This window comes from Lagopus muta, chromosome Z (assembly GCF_023343835.1).
Source record: "Lagopus muta isolate bLagMut1 chromosome Z, bLagMut1 primary, whole genome shotgun sequence".
In the NCBI taxonomy this organism is placed as follows: Eukaryota; Metazoa; Chordata; class Aves; order Galliformes; family Phasianidae; genus Lagopus; species Lagopus muta.
Window position 1 is genome coordinate 32204002 of NC_064472.1, and position 14787 is coordinate 32218788.

Genomic DNA, 14787 nt, shown 5'->3' on the forward strand with positions numbered 1-14787 from the left:
GCCCATAGTACAAACATTGGTTAAGAATGGTCTCCTGGGACTCCGTATGTCACTCTATAACACTTCAATTTTGCCATTACAGAAGGCAGATGGCACCTATTGACTGGTACAAGATCTAAGAAAAATGAAACCCTCTGGTTCCTGACCCCTATACTTTAATGAGTCAGATCTCTCACAGACATAAATAGTTTAATGCAACAGACTTAAAAGATGCTTTCTAGACCTGCATTTTAGACTCAGACAGTTGAGATCTTTTTGCCCTTGAATGAGAGGACCCAGAACTGGGACAAAAGTAGCAATATAGGTGGATTGTTTTACCCCAAGTATTCAGGGAATCACCTACCTTATTTCTTTTATTTTATTTATTATATTATTTATATATATATATAATATTATAATGTATTATATTATTTTATATATTATATATTATATTATTTTATATTTTATATTTATTTTAACTAATTAAGTGCTGGAGAAAGTTTTGGAAAAGTTTCAGGTTGAAGAGGGGGATAAAGCTGTTACAGTATGTGGATGATTTGCTGATTTGTGGAACAGAGGAGTCTGTCAAAGTAAAAGAGACTACCGGTAGGCTTCTGGATTTCTTGGGAAACATGGGCTAGGGGTGTTTGAAAATAAACTGCAGCACTGGAAAAAAAAAAGTCAAATACTCTGGGCATTTAATTTCTGAAAGGAAATGGAGAATTAATTCTGAAAGAATTCAGGGTAATGTGCAGCTTCCTCTGCCCAGGACAAAGAGGGAGTTGTTCTAGGTCTAATTGGATACTGTAAATTATGAGTAGAAGCATATGTACAAAAAAAAAAAAAAAAAAAACAAACAAAAAACACCAAAGAGATTTTATCTAAAACTATCAGAGGGAGAACCCAATGTATTATAATAGACAAAGAAGGGAAAAGAATTAGTGGAAGTATTGAAACAGGACTTATTCACAGCACCTGTGTTAGAACTGCATGCCTTAAAGAAACCATTTCACCTTTTTGTATCTGTAAGTGAAGAAGCTGCTTTAGGAGTTCTAACACAAGAATAGGGAGACAAAAGAAAACCTGTTGCATACTTGCCTAAGCTACTCAACCCTGTATCTCAAGGTTAGCCCAGATGTGTCCAGGTGGTAGTAGCAACTGCCTTATTGTAGAAGAGAGTTCGTGTGGACCCTTCAGGGGTGTGAGGAGCAAGTTGTTGATTTGTTGATTTTACGTGTTTTCCCCCGAGGAGATCACTCCGCTTTTGAGGTTTTTAGAATATGTGTGTACCCTTTGGGGATACTAGGAGCAAAGCGTTGAGTTATTGATAATTTCCCCCCAAAGAGGTTGTTCCACATTTGTCAAAAAAAAAAAAAAAAAAAAAAAAGGGGGGGGGTTGGGGAGGGAATGAGGGCAGGAATCCACTCCTCGACCTCTTAGAAAAGCATGGTGCCAAACCCTCCCCCGTGGAGTTGGAGTGGGCACAGAATAATTGGCCCAACTTAGAGGGAGTCGCAGATCATATAGCTCCACAAGCAAACTCGTATGAGGGAGGAAAAGCGAAAATCAATCATTTGTGCAGTTCTAAGAACTGCTCTCACTGCTGCCGTAGAAATCCACAACAAACAGCACACAGCAGAAACCCATATTGTTCAGTCCTTGCAGGAGTTGGCTACACACCTGTAGGACCAAGTAGAAGATCTTAGGGGACAGTCAGAAAAAGAAGAACATTTGAAAGTCCTCCTTCAGCAAGCTCTTAGAGAACAATTGATAAATGAGAGGGAGATTAATGCTAATTCCCCAGGTAGTGACTTTTATCCAGGAGAAAATCTGGAAAATGTGAGAGCCCAAATAGACAAATCAGAAAACCTGGTGACCCTTCTCTGCCCTCTGATAGAAATTGGGCATGCATATGAAGAGAATGAAGGTGGGTATTCTGATGTTGGTATTGAGGAAGTCACCTATTCTGTTACCAAGGTGGCCAAATTAAAGAAAGATTTTGGTCGCACCCCTAGGAAATCAGAGACAGAGTATGTGTGGAAAGTGCCACTAACAGGGGGAGAACAGATCCTGTTGATTGAAAAGGAATCAGAGCGTTACTGGGGACTTTTCACCACTGGCAACCGCTGTGCCCTGTGCTCCCTTACTCAAAGAGCTGCTTACTGGGATGATTACTCCCTGGGACAACGGATGTTGATTGATTTGCTGCACATTGATCCTGTCCCTTTAACCTCAAATAGCCTCTTAACAAATACATCTGGAAGGCTCGAGATGATCAAGGAAAAATGTACAAAATTAACCACCTGGATTTCACCCACTTTCCAACTTTGGTTCAGTTGGGATCAGGAATTATTGTTGTTGATGTTTTCTTTTCCAGTTAGGCTTTCTCTAACCTTGGTTCCTCTGGAACTGGGAAGTTCTCTCTTTTGTTTTCCAGATACTAACGAGTGCTGATCCTGTTGCTGTTCCTCACACATTCCCTTCTCACCCTGCTCCTTTCTCTGGGATCCCTGTGGTATCATTAATGTCACTGTTTTAGACAGGCATCTTCTTCAGATTAATATTTGTAATTGCTTATGCTGACCCTATCACATTCACTGGCTGGTCACAGTCCTGTGCACATATTGGGCATACTGAGTGTATGGGACTGAATTCTAATCCTAACAGAGGCTTAACCTTTCAACCATGGTTAAGCAAAGTGATGAAATATATTCAGGAAATGAATGAGACCAGGATAGTACTGGATAGTACCCTGGGAAGATGCAGGACAAAGAATAAAAGTAGGGTGTCAGATGAACAAGTGATCTACGTATATTGAAACACACCTGCAGTCTTCCCTGCCAGCACTGGGAACCAATCAGCAATTCTTTTCTAATGTATTATCTCCATGGGAAAGAATGAAAGAATTAATATAAAAGACCACCAGTTAATTGTAGATGCACTCGCCATAACTCAAAATGTATTCCTAGCTCTTAGTTTTAGATGGTAAAAAGAAACACTTAACCCACTGAAATTTGAAAGGTGATTTGGGTCAATGTTATGAGGGAAGATGTAACTGTGAGTGAGTCACCAAAGAGTTTGTCAGACTCCTTGATAGACCCTATTACTGTGAAACCTTGGGAGTCTGGAGTGTAAGACAGAGAGCAAATGGGATCTGTTTGAGTTAAGGATAAACAGGAGGTTCAGTTTGCATGCATTGTTAATCTTATCACACTTAAGAAACATTTCATCCTTTATCACTGTTGTTTGGGAGAAGCTAGGCCAATTAATTGATTAGAGGGACAGGAAAAATTTCTTTCTCATAAGTGAATGGTATATAAGATGTATGTTGAACACAATAAAGCAGAACTATTTGGAGAACTATTCTGATGCTACAAAAAACTGTGAGAGCTCTCTAACTCGACTGAGTGCCAACAGTGATTTGGGTCAATGTTAACAAATTTGAAAGAATTTCAATCTTAGTGTCATCTAGTTAATTTTATTTATGATCCTGTTAATATCTTTGCCACAGCTTTTGTCCTAACAATGCACAGTGCTTTGGTATGTACCATATACCCAATCATTGCAGTGGCTCTGAATCACAGTGGGGTTATACTTTACCTGTTAGAACACTGAGTATGGGCCCAACAAAATGGAAACAAATGGCAAACCGTTGATGTTAGTTCATGTGCTGTATAGGAACAACAAGGATTTATTTGTGAGAGTAATACCATCAAGACTCAAGACATTTGTCTTGACACTGAGCAAAATATTTGGCATTTTTAGAGGTATCCCGATGACAACTCTGAAACAGTGCTCATCAAAAGGATGTGTGTGTATGAGAACCTCTTATAATTTATACTCATAGGTGATACTATTATAAATACAATCATTCAAATGTCTGTGTTTGTGTGTTTGTAACTTTATTTGTTTGTATGTGTTTCTAACCTTATCAACATTATGGGATGTGATTTTAATTATTCAGTTCCAGTTATGTCATATCAGTTGTTGTGGTCCAATCACACATTAATCCACAATTTGCCACCTGCCCCAGTTGGAATGAATCTTGCTTTGGTGAAGAAATTATTGCAACATGACAATCTGTACCAACGGCTAAAACACATCCAAGATAATGGACAAAAAAACCCCAAACTTTGGTTACTGTTAACCATGATACAGAAGAGATACACCATGTCCTGGAAAGGGTGAAGAAGGATGGAGAACACCACTGTCGGGAAACACTCCTTGGATGGTCACCAGCAGCAAGAGGAGTTTTTAATTCTGTGGTTCACTCTGCTGTGATCTTCTTAATCCTAATGCTAATGTGTTTATTGCTTGTAATTATATTGCATATGAAAGTCTGGCACATGTTGAGGCAAATAGCCCGGCTCAAATTTCCCAAGGAGTCTGAAAGTTGGCACAGGTGTTAGATTACTTTTCCTAGCCTCCAGGTGATCCGTGGGTAAGGTGAGTCCTGTTATGCACATTGGCAACACTTATTTTGTTCCTTTGCTTTTGTGTGATTTTAACATGTATCTTTCCCTTCTTCCCTCATTCCCCTTAATGCTTTTTTTTCTTGAAACCACCATGGGACAGTGATAACAAGCTTTGCACCAGTGGGTGGTGTGAGAAGTGGGAACAATGCCTGGCTCAAAGCTTGTTCAGAGGCAGCCGTCTGAGACATGAGAAGATGGAGAATGCTTGACTCAAAGCGTGTTCAGCAGCATGTATCCAAGGCATGACCTGCCCAGCAAGTTCTTGGAGTTAATGGTTGACATCCACAGCTCGATCCTGGGGAAAGTCAGTCTAAATTCTGGCACCCACCATAAAACCCAAGACTGAGTGCAGATACCAACCTCAGGCACAGGCAGTGGTTCCTTTTCTTACCTTGCACCAAACACTGAGAGCAGAAAGGCTCCCAGAGGAGCCACAAGCACTTTGTCCAATTTCACAGTGAAAGTGTAAGACATTCCCTACCACAAAATAGGTCCCATAGTGTCAGTGTCTTACAGGCTTGCTTTAACTGCTTTTGCCTGAAGGCATTGTTCCTCTGTCACAGTACACATGTGCTTGTCCCGTATGTTCCTGCAAGTGATCTTATAGGACTGCTTTCCTCTGCAGCTGACTGAAGTTCTTGAGAAGCATGATCTCACTTTCTCAATCTGGGGATGGCAAAATGAAATTACAAGAGATCCTTTCAGCCTCCCTACTGCTCTGCCCTTCACACCATAGCGGGGCTGGATTCTCCCGTTGTTTCTTGATGTGTCACCTCTGCCTCTGCATCCAGAAAGAACAAAAGGCTGAGGCATTAATGTCAAATACACCATGTTATTTCAGATAAATTTAGAGACTTAATGAAACAATGATGTTTCATTCATAATTTTAGGAAGATTAGTGCAGCATTTTTAGATTAAGTTGTTTCCTGATTGATTTTCTAGGAGTCTAGCTGGAAGGCAAGAATACCTGAACCAGATGAGCTGTGTGCCAGAAGCAAAGCAGTCGTGTCAGTGCACTGTTGTTGTATTCTGCACTATTTGCTATCTGTCTTAGCAGGGTTACTGATGACCAGGGTCTGGAGTGCAGGAGAGTCTGAGACAGCTGACTTTGCCCAGCCTGAAGTAGGGGCCTAGGGGGAAGCTTATTGCTACTTTCAGACATCTAAGAGAACCTGGAGGTGCATACCAGAGGGCCAAGGTGCAGCAACCAAAATATGCAACAAGGGATATTCACCTCAGATACTGGGAAAGAAACACAACAAGCACACCATGGAGCACATTGCCCAGAGAGCCTGTAGTCTCTCTGTGAGGAGTTACTGCAGGTGTCCTGAAGCATCATGACCACTTTAGATAACAGGAGATAGATTGTTTGCAGGCGGTTGCTGCCCACATATCAAGAGCACTGCACAAAGCCACTCCAAATATAAGAACCAGTAATAGATAGCCTTCTGGGGCTGCAGTCAGCAGAGCATCCCACAAAGGAACTTTCCGTCCCTAATAAGATAAAAAGATGAGGGAGTTCATCCGAAGGACGCACTGAGATGACCACCAGAGGGCTCAGGACCACCACCACAATGAGACCACGCGTGTGCAAGGAGGTAGAACCCCAGGTTAGTGATGTCAGGGAAAGTATTGAATATGTATGTGCTGTCCGGGAAAACATTTAAATATGTAACATAAGTAATGTAGTTAAGCTGAAGGTCTTTCATGCCAGATACACATGTTTAGGTGGAGGTATTCCCCTTGCATCTGGCGCCGCAGTAAAAGAATGACTGCTTCTTAATATCACATTGGTCTTAAGAGTTATCTTTCAGGCTGGTGTTTTTGTCTGGCATCTTTTACAACCTAAATCATGCTGTGATTGTATGGCTGTGATGACACAGTTTTCTAGACCCTGGGACAAAGCTAATTACCTGCTTTATTTTTGCAAAACACTGCACTGTGTTCTCCAAACTGTAGAGTGATTCCCAAGATACCAAATTTAAAATTATACCGATGTGGTGATATATAAAGAGACCTCTTTGGCATGACTGGATGTAGACTTACCAACCCCTAAGTTGGGAACCTGGAAAAGGAGTCTGCCTCCACTTATTTGGACAGTGATTATTCTTCTTGGCCCAAAACATGACCCTAAGGATGTATCCAAGGCACAAGGGATGCTCAGCAAGGGGGCTCTGAAAAGCTTCTCATCTATCAGTGGAACCCTCTCCCTGCTCTTCAGATGATCCTGAGTGAGAAGGCAGAGGGAAAGGGAAACTCTGGAAAGCCAATGGATGTGACTCTGAGGAGCTAAAGGAGGAACAGAGCATACTGGAGGCAATTTAGTGGAGAGTGACAGAGAACTTCAGATACCATTTGTTAAACATTTTCTACAAATACTAAAGTTATTTTCCTTTAGGGCTATTGGTGCATATGTGAAACATTTTGCAATGGTTAATTACAAACATAAGTGTTCTCACCAAATACAACTGACTTTCAGAGGAGAAAGGAAGAGAGAGGAAGGGAAGGAAAGGGAAACTATAAGTCCCTAAAATTATCCATAAGTTATGGAATGTTAGTTGCTCTTCCAACAGCAGACTGTGGAGAGAACATAAATCTATGCAGGACCCATCCAGCTGTGTCAAAGTAGAACTGGTCTTTTAGATAATCTTTCAAAAATATGTATTTACCACTGCAATGGTACATTGATGTACCACTGAATAGAATTTACTTTAAAGAATGTAAATATCAATGAAAGTTTCAGGCAATTCTTATTTAAAGTTATAAATCCTGAGTCTGATTCTGAGGAATGTAATTAAAGCTAATGGCATGTAGTTACAGTCTAATCCCAAAGTAGATGTGGAGAGACATCTACTAATGTAGAACTACTGAAAATGAGATCAGAAAAAAACACCAGCAGCTCTCAGTTGTAATACCTGAAATCTAACTAAAAAAATGTGTAATCACTAGCTAACTTGAACAGCAATGACATCCAAAATTATCATTGAGATTTGGATGAGACTTCAAGAGCTTCTCTCCGTGTGACAAAACCTCCAGCTGCCTGAGAGATTTTACTGAAGAATGGCATTCAAAATCACCCTCATTTTTCGCAAAGCTTGAAAGGAGGACAACTGTTGTGGGTGGGGAGTTGGCCTGATTTATTTTAATGAACAAGATTGACCACTGGTTGCTTTTTGTTTTTTGTTTTTAAAGGAAAGATTAAAGAAAACAAATAGTGGCCTTGCACACATTCTAGGAAACAGAGATTACTGTTATTATGGCAATTAAAAGTTAGCCCATGGCAATTAAAGGACCCTAAAATGTTTAAATGGGGGATTGCCACTTCAGAATGTGCAGTTAATCCATTACCTCCTTCAAATGTTTGTTATTTAACATCTTTATTCCACAAACTACAACCAAAGATTACAGGCCACAGCCAAACTAAGTACTGAACAAGGTACTTGCTGATTTAATGAATGTTAGGTGGCAGTTTTCTTCTTAGTGCCATATACTCTTTTTTTTTTCTTTTTTTTTCTTTTTTGTTTGGACAAAACCTTTGCATTTTTTCTGGAAAGTAAGGAAACAAGTGTTTCACTGCAGTCAATGAATAGATCCTTCTTCATGAAATTAGAAATGTGCAGGATGTACAGCACGTCCAGACATGTCCAGATGCTCCTCTGTTATCCTCTGCTGCAGCAGGACAATACTTAATAATTAAATTTAAATATGAAGGAGAGGAGGGAGAGATTGATACTGGAGATTCTCAGTCATGGGACAGGATAAAAGCTAGTAGAAAACTTGTGTAAACAGTAAAACCAAATGGCTAGATTAGCCTTTCTTTTGATTTTGTATGCAATCAAATGCACTGCAGAGAGGGAACAAGAACTACACTTCCTCACAGAAGAGCAATCTATAACAACAAGTAGTTGGAAGAATAGTTTTCCCTGGTCCACAAAGAAATGAACTTGAAAGTGATTATTAAAAACACCTCTAATAATGGTAACCATGGAAAGGTGAAAGGAGGGAATTTCCCAAGAGATTTTAACTTACAAGAGATGTTTCATTTTAGCAAGCAACTAGCAATGGGTAGAAGAGAAACAGGACATACACAACAAGCAGCCCAGGACTAGTCAGTGAGCACTGTACTCTGTCCTGCAAGGATAAAACTCTTAGCCTCAGCTCAAGTCATGAATTTGTCAACTGAAAGCAAGAACTAGGGTATTGCATTCATTGCTTTTTTGATAACACACAGCTTCTAGCTCTGTAGCCTCATTCTTTTTCATGGCCTTTGCAAACTATGGCCAGATCTCAAACATGAGTCACTAGAGGAGCTCTGCTCGTGGCAGGACAGCTCCACCAGGGGCTGAACACATTCCTGGCCTGAAAGCCCACTAATCAGGAACAGAAAAAGCCTCCTGTGCAACAGACAGGAACAGGAGCCTGTGTCTGGCTGTACTACACTGATCTTGTTGCACTGCACCATGAGCTGCAAGATCTGATACTTCTGCAAAACAGTTTTCCAAAAGTGGTGATGAAATGCAGTACCACCAACACACTGCAGGTCTCCGCAGCAGTACGTATCTGCTGATGGATACCACACACTCTGTGTGGTAACGCCTGGCCTTGTGCCTCACATTGCAGAGCAACAGCATGGCAGAGGGGTTACAAACTCCAGCTTTTATGGATGAAAGTCCATGGGGAGAGGTTTCAATGTTTTTACACACTGTTAGTAGTTGTCTGGTTTTTGGGTGGACCGGAATGATGAGCCTTGATTTTAATGGAAAAAGTTCTGCATTTCTGTAAAAGAGGATTTCACAGACCACTCTGCACAAGGACAAGCTCGCTCAGGGGTGTACTGCTGCTTACTGAGAAAGAGCTGCAATCTTCTGCACATGCTGCGCAGAGGATTTTTTTTGAATGCTTAAATCTTAACAGCTGGTAGATGGTGTGGTTTACACTTTCCCACAAACAGAGTTAATCTCTCTGAGCCTTAGACATGTTTAACTTTAAGGTTTGTTTGAGCTTTTCATCTAAATTGCTGCTATGATCTGGGAGAAAAATCCAAATCCACTGTCTCTCCAAAAAGAGACAGTCTCCTGTTTTTAGATATCCAAGGGCAAAAGAATGGATTTATGGCAGACATCAATTTCAGTTTCCAAAGTGGTGTGAGCGGAAGTTGCTGCAAAATCACAAAGTTCTTCTTTTATGAAGAGTTTTCTTTAATAAGAGCGTATCTTTATGCATTCTGGATGCCTGCATGCTACAGCTACAGCCTGTGGGCTCACCTGGTGATACAGTGTCTTCAGGGAACTGGAGGTGACATTAGTCAGAAAATCAGAGTCTGACAAAGGTTTATCTTCACAGCCAGCTATCAGAGTTCTTTGACATGCTGTTCACAACGATAGCAGCTAGTGATAGCAGTTGGGATGGCAACTTCCCAAAGACAGCCTGTTCAGGCCTCTTGCCCCATTGCCCAAAAGGCAGTCACATCATTGTGAAGATGTAATGCCGCAAGCTGTGAAACCATGAATTTGTGCATGGATACCCTTGCTGCAGCAGTTGTAGCCCTCACAGCCTTCATTACCTCAAGGGAAGTTAATCAGGGGACACAATCACAGCCACAGAGCCTCAGAAAATGGGAGAAGCCTACCTTAATGCAGGTATAACCTTTCAGCAGGTATAATCAAGCAGATTCCACTTTTAAAGTAGTGCTAATCAGTTAGTGCTGTGTTACTGTGCTGTTGTTACTACATGTTACTGCTGCTTTCTAAATTCACTGTTAGATAGACTGATGAGTTGGTCAGTATTTCTTTTCCTCATGAATAGATTCACTTCTGTTGTGCTGTAGTTAATATCACAAACGTTATTACAGCAGATCCTTCAGGGACCGCAGAAAATTAATTTGATGTGGAAAAAGGCCTGGAGCAACTCCAGTTAAAAATTCAAATCACTGCCTAAGAAGCTTTTTATTCATTGTCAGAACATTTGCCTAACTTTTCTCAGAGCAGGGATCTATGCTGAAGAAAATTTTCAAACTCTGAGGTGCCTCAATGCAAACCAGCTTTTTCTTTAAGCAAGGTGCACGCACTCATGTTTGCATGCAAAATAAATACCAGAGAAGAACTGTAACAAAAACGTTGGCAGGCCCACAGCAATAACACCCAAGTAAGAGAAATGAGTTGAGATGACTTCTACAGATGTGTGCACACTTTTGCTGTGCAAGCAACAGGTGGTTTGCAGTGTCAATGCCTCCCACAGACACAGGGGCACGTGCCAACAGCAGCGATGCGTTTGGCATGAAGTCCTGAGTGAGCTGAGATGATGAACTTCTGCAATTCTATGAACTGCAGAAAATGTAATTTCTGAAATAACCTTTCAGTAACTGTTTCAAGAAACTATATGTGATTGCCTACAGGACTTGCTGAAGTATCTCAGCACAGCACAGAGTGAGAGTAACTAATCTCTAAAAGCTGTTTCAGAGTTTAATTACAAGTGTATATAAGTGAGCAAGAAACAAAAACAAGCATGCCTTTGTGTGGTCAGAAGCACATAAACATTTACATGTACGTACAATCAGTGAATATCCATCTAATTCAAATGAATAAAGTCAGCTGTCTAAATACGAACAAACATGTGAAGGCTCTCACAGATACCTGCTGCAAAATAAAAGTCTACAATTTTGAAGCACTCATTTAAAAAAAAAAAAAAAAAATCTTCCATACTGAAGGATTTCATGTTTTTTTTTTTTTCCAGTGCTGTGTATCACATTTCTCTCCCTCAGTGTGTTTTTATTAAAAAGACAGTTGTAATATAGGAATGCTCACTAACTGTTTCCAAGCTTTTATAAAACGTAAAAGCATAAAGTTTTATTAGTGCTGGTGGAAGACAGCCAGCGTAGGCTAGAAATCTGTATCAACTCAAACCTTAGTGTAAACTAAGTTACTTGGAGCCACAAACAACCAGCGAAACGCAGCGCCTGTTCCCTCTTATGGAACTGATCTTTCAGCCACTCCAAGTACAAAAACGAGCGAGTGCCTCACTGAGGCATTCATTAAGCCATTCAAGACTATTACAAGCACAAACACAATAGTATTCACAGCATTCAACAAACTTGAAGCAGATACTTACAGGTAGCAGCATTACTTCAGGAGGCTGAGCACAAGATCATGCTGTATGAAAGGAATGAGTGTCACTGACCCAGTAATCTCTGGTTTTAAAAGCTGGCAGAGAAAGAAACCCAACGAGTGGGCGACAGAGGGGAAGACAGAGTGAGAGAGATGAAATTCCAGTCTTTCTGGTCAGCTTGGCTGTAGTTTCCTTTGTCCTAATAATCAACAGTAAACACTCTTTGCTTGCAGGATTGCTCCTGGCTGCAGAGCCCCAGAGCACAACTGCTTTCGGGCTGCCTATGATAAGGGCATTCTGAGATGCTTTGGAGTGTTTACACTCAGCAGTGCTTCTCTGGCAGCCAGCCCCCGGATCTTCGCTTCCCCTTCTGCTAGTTAAGTCTGTTGGGACTAGAAACTGAGCCCCTGTTAATAGCGTTTGCTCATTTTTTCTTCCCACTTCTGCTGGCTGCCTGTCTGCTGCGTGCACTCACACAGACGCATGCACACAAACTCTGTGTGCATTAAAGACAAGAGAAAGACTTCTGAGCTAAAATCTTTTCAGTTCCAGTTTATCCCCACAAAAAAGGGAGAGGGAATCCTTACTGAAAAACAGATATGATTCATTTCTTCCCAAAGATAACATCAAGGCAGATTTGATCCTTTTTTTGGGACAGACCATGAAATTAAACTCAAGTGAATTATTGATTTTTTGTGATGTATATTGCATGTTTACAAGCGTGATCTGTTTTAGAAACTCAAATGTTTGGCTGAATGTGGTTCTAAGTCCTATTGTATATGAAAGTTTTAAGTACTCAATCTAATACACATTTGTTTCATTGACTGTTGCTGTTGCTATGAGTATTCAATTTTTTTATCCCCATTCAGAACCACAGGAAAGAGGAAGGGTATAGGCTAAATCCCAGCAGTGGCACAGTATCTCAAGATACCCCTCCAGCCTCTGTCCCCAGATTTAAATCAGATTTGTAGTTATGAGTGTCTGCTGGGACCCTCTGTGAGATTTTCTGCCACTCTGGTTCGTTAGTGTATCCCGAGAGCTCAACAGCACACACTTAAAAAACACAGAGGCTGCAATGCAAAGTAACCTTTCTCAGAATTACCAAGGATGGATCAAACCACCTTTATTCCCTCCTCAGTATTTTAAAGCTTTTCAGCCACGGGAGCATTGCTACAAGTCAAAGGGAGGTGAGGGGAAAGGTTGGTGGCTGCTTTATGTAACCAGGGGTCAACTCCACCGTGAATGTAACTGCATGGCATGTCGCCTCCTCTTGCATGATCAAGGACGCTGAGTTCAACCCTCACACTGAAAGGAAAATATCAATGGTATAAAAGAAAACCAGTAAATATTCCCATGGCACAGCATAAAGGCAGATGAAGAAAACAGTCACTGTTGAAAGTTAGAATGAAACTCAAAGCTATACCATGTGTAATACTTTACACTCCAGGCTGTATTTGCTTAAGAAAAAAACACTAGGAAAAAAAGAAAGTCCTTCAACTACAGTAACAGTATCAGAGATGTATAAAATCCTGGTTTTCTGACCCATACTAATCCTTGGATTTTTTAGAGTTTCAGAAGAATTTGGAATGAGTGCTCGTCTGCCCTGAGCCATGTGGATGACAGTAATTTGTATGTTTGTATTTGTGCTTACTGAAACGTGGATTCCAATTCACTGAGATGAATGGTCTATTTGTGCTGTACTGTGATCTGCTGTCACATTCTCTGAAGAGTAAAACAAAATTACCCAAGTTTTCTTGAGAAACATTAGAGCACTGAAGAGAAGATACGCCTTCTGTGCATACACTAACTTCTTATTTCAACATCTGTCCACACAGGAAACAGAATGGTCTGTTTCCTATGAATTAAATGTAAGTACAGTTTATACCTCCCTAATTGTCAGCTGCAATCTCACAGCCCTGACTTGACATAAAGGTGCTCATTCAGCTGTTGCTTGTAAGCTTTCTTTAACAGGATATAGTAACAATCAGTTTCTTTCTTTCCTGGCTTTTACCTGCAAAGGAAAACACCAGAGATATAAGATAGACAAGAACACACAAGAAGAGAGTGATCTCCTCTTTTATTTCAAATTACATTAATAAGCAATGTCCTAAATTAATACAATGTCTACTGCTGTGAGGAGTACACTGATCTTCACTCAGTCAGCACTTCTGTAAGAAGGATGAGGTTCTAGATGCAAGAAAAAACACATGCTCATCCAAAGCCTGAAGATGCACGTGGGAAGATCTGCTGAACTGTGGGGAAAAACAGAAACAATTACTTCTCAGATGGTCAACAGGAAAATAAGTGCAGTCATGCTGACGGAGAGCTGATCCTTCTGTCTGTCTGTAAGGTAGCCCTGCATGGGTGGTGAGGCACTGGCAAAGGCTGCACAGAGAAGCTGTGGATGCCCCACTCCTGGAAGCAAGAAAAGACCAGGTTGGGTGGGCTCTGGGGCAGCCTAAGCTGGTGAGGGGTAACCCTCTCATGACTGAAGTTTTGAACTGAATAATCTTTAAGTTCCTTTCCAACCCAAGCCATTCTATGATTCTATGATTCTGTGATAAAACATCCCTTGAGGAAGCCTGTTCCATTGTTGACCACGTTCATCATAAGTACTTTTTTTTCCTACTGTCCAGTCTGACCCTCCCCAGTACTGTTTTGTGCTGTTCCTGCATAACCTATCATCTGGGAGAAGACCTTCATCTTCACTTCCCCTCTTCAGAAAAATTTTTATTAGGAAACAAAAAGACTAAAATTATTATTTATCAGCATTACTAAATCTAATGTAGCGTAGGAGAAGGCTTCAAATCTCCCTACAATCAATAGTAGAAATGTTGAGTAACATACACTTCTATACAGATAATGTAGCACAGATTTCTCAGCTAATGAATCCCAAGTGAAAAGGCATCATACTCTTGATATTTCTTCCCTGGTAAGTATCAGAAAACATTCTTTTCAAGGGACCATTGTCATAAAAATTCAACAGCATTTTAAAGAATTTCTCAGATGCCTAACATTTAGGGAGATATTTTCAGCTCTCATGACAAACAGTTGACCTCATGAACCATGACACTGCTGTGTTGTCTGGAAAAAAAAAAACAAAAACAAAAACAAAAACAAAAAGATCATGAAGCTGTAACCTAAACTGAGTTTTAGCTAGCATACAGTTCCACTCACATACTAGAAAGGTAAGCTGAAGCTATCTCTCCATGAGCACAGCTGCCCAACT

General features: G+C 40.6%; 1 protein-coding gene and 1 long non-coding RNA gene across 7 annotated transcripts in view; both read right to left on the minus strand.

Annotated features, from left to right (window-relative positions):
• Positions 1-11959, minus strand: part of FREM1 (FRAS1 related extracellular matrix 1) — a 72756-nt gene extending 60797 nt beyond the window's left edge. For 3 of the 6 annotated variants that reach the window (XM_048930500.1, XM_048930503.1, XM_048930504.1), the window contains exon 1: positions 11562-11957. The gene's annotated coding sequence lies outside the window, so the exon portion shown is untranslated. Of the gene's footprint in view, positions 1-11561 lie in introns of all 6 variants that reach the window. The other 3 variants (XM_048930499.1, XM_048930498.1, XM_048930502.1) reach the window with 3 other exon arrangements.
• A 1716-nt stretch (positions 11960-13675) lies between these two features.
• Positions 13676-14787, minus strand: part of LOC125686487 (uncharacterized) — a 35429-nt gene continuing 34317 nt past the window's right edge. Inside the window, exon 3 of the long non-coding RNA XR_007373808.1 lies at positions 13676-13810. This is a non-coding gene — a long non-coding RNA (uncharacterized LOC125686487). The remainder of the gene's footprint in view (positions 13811-14787) is intronic.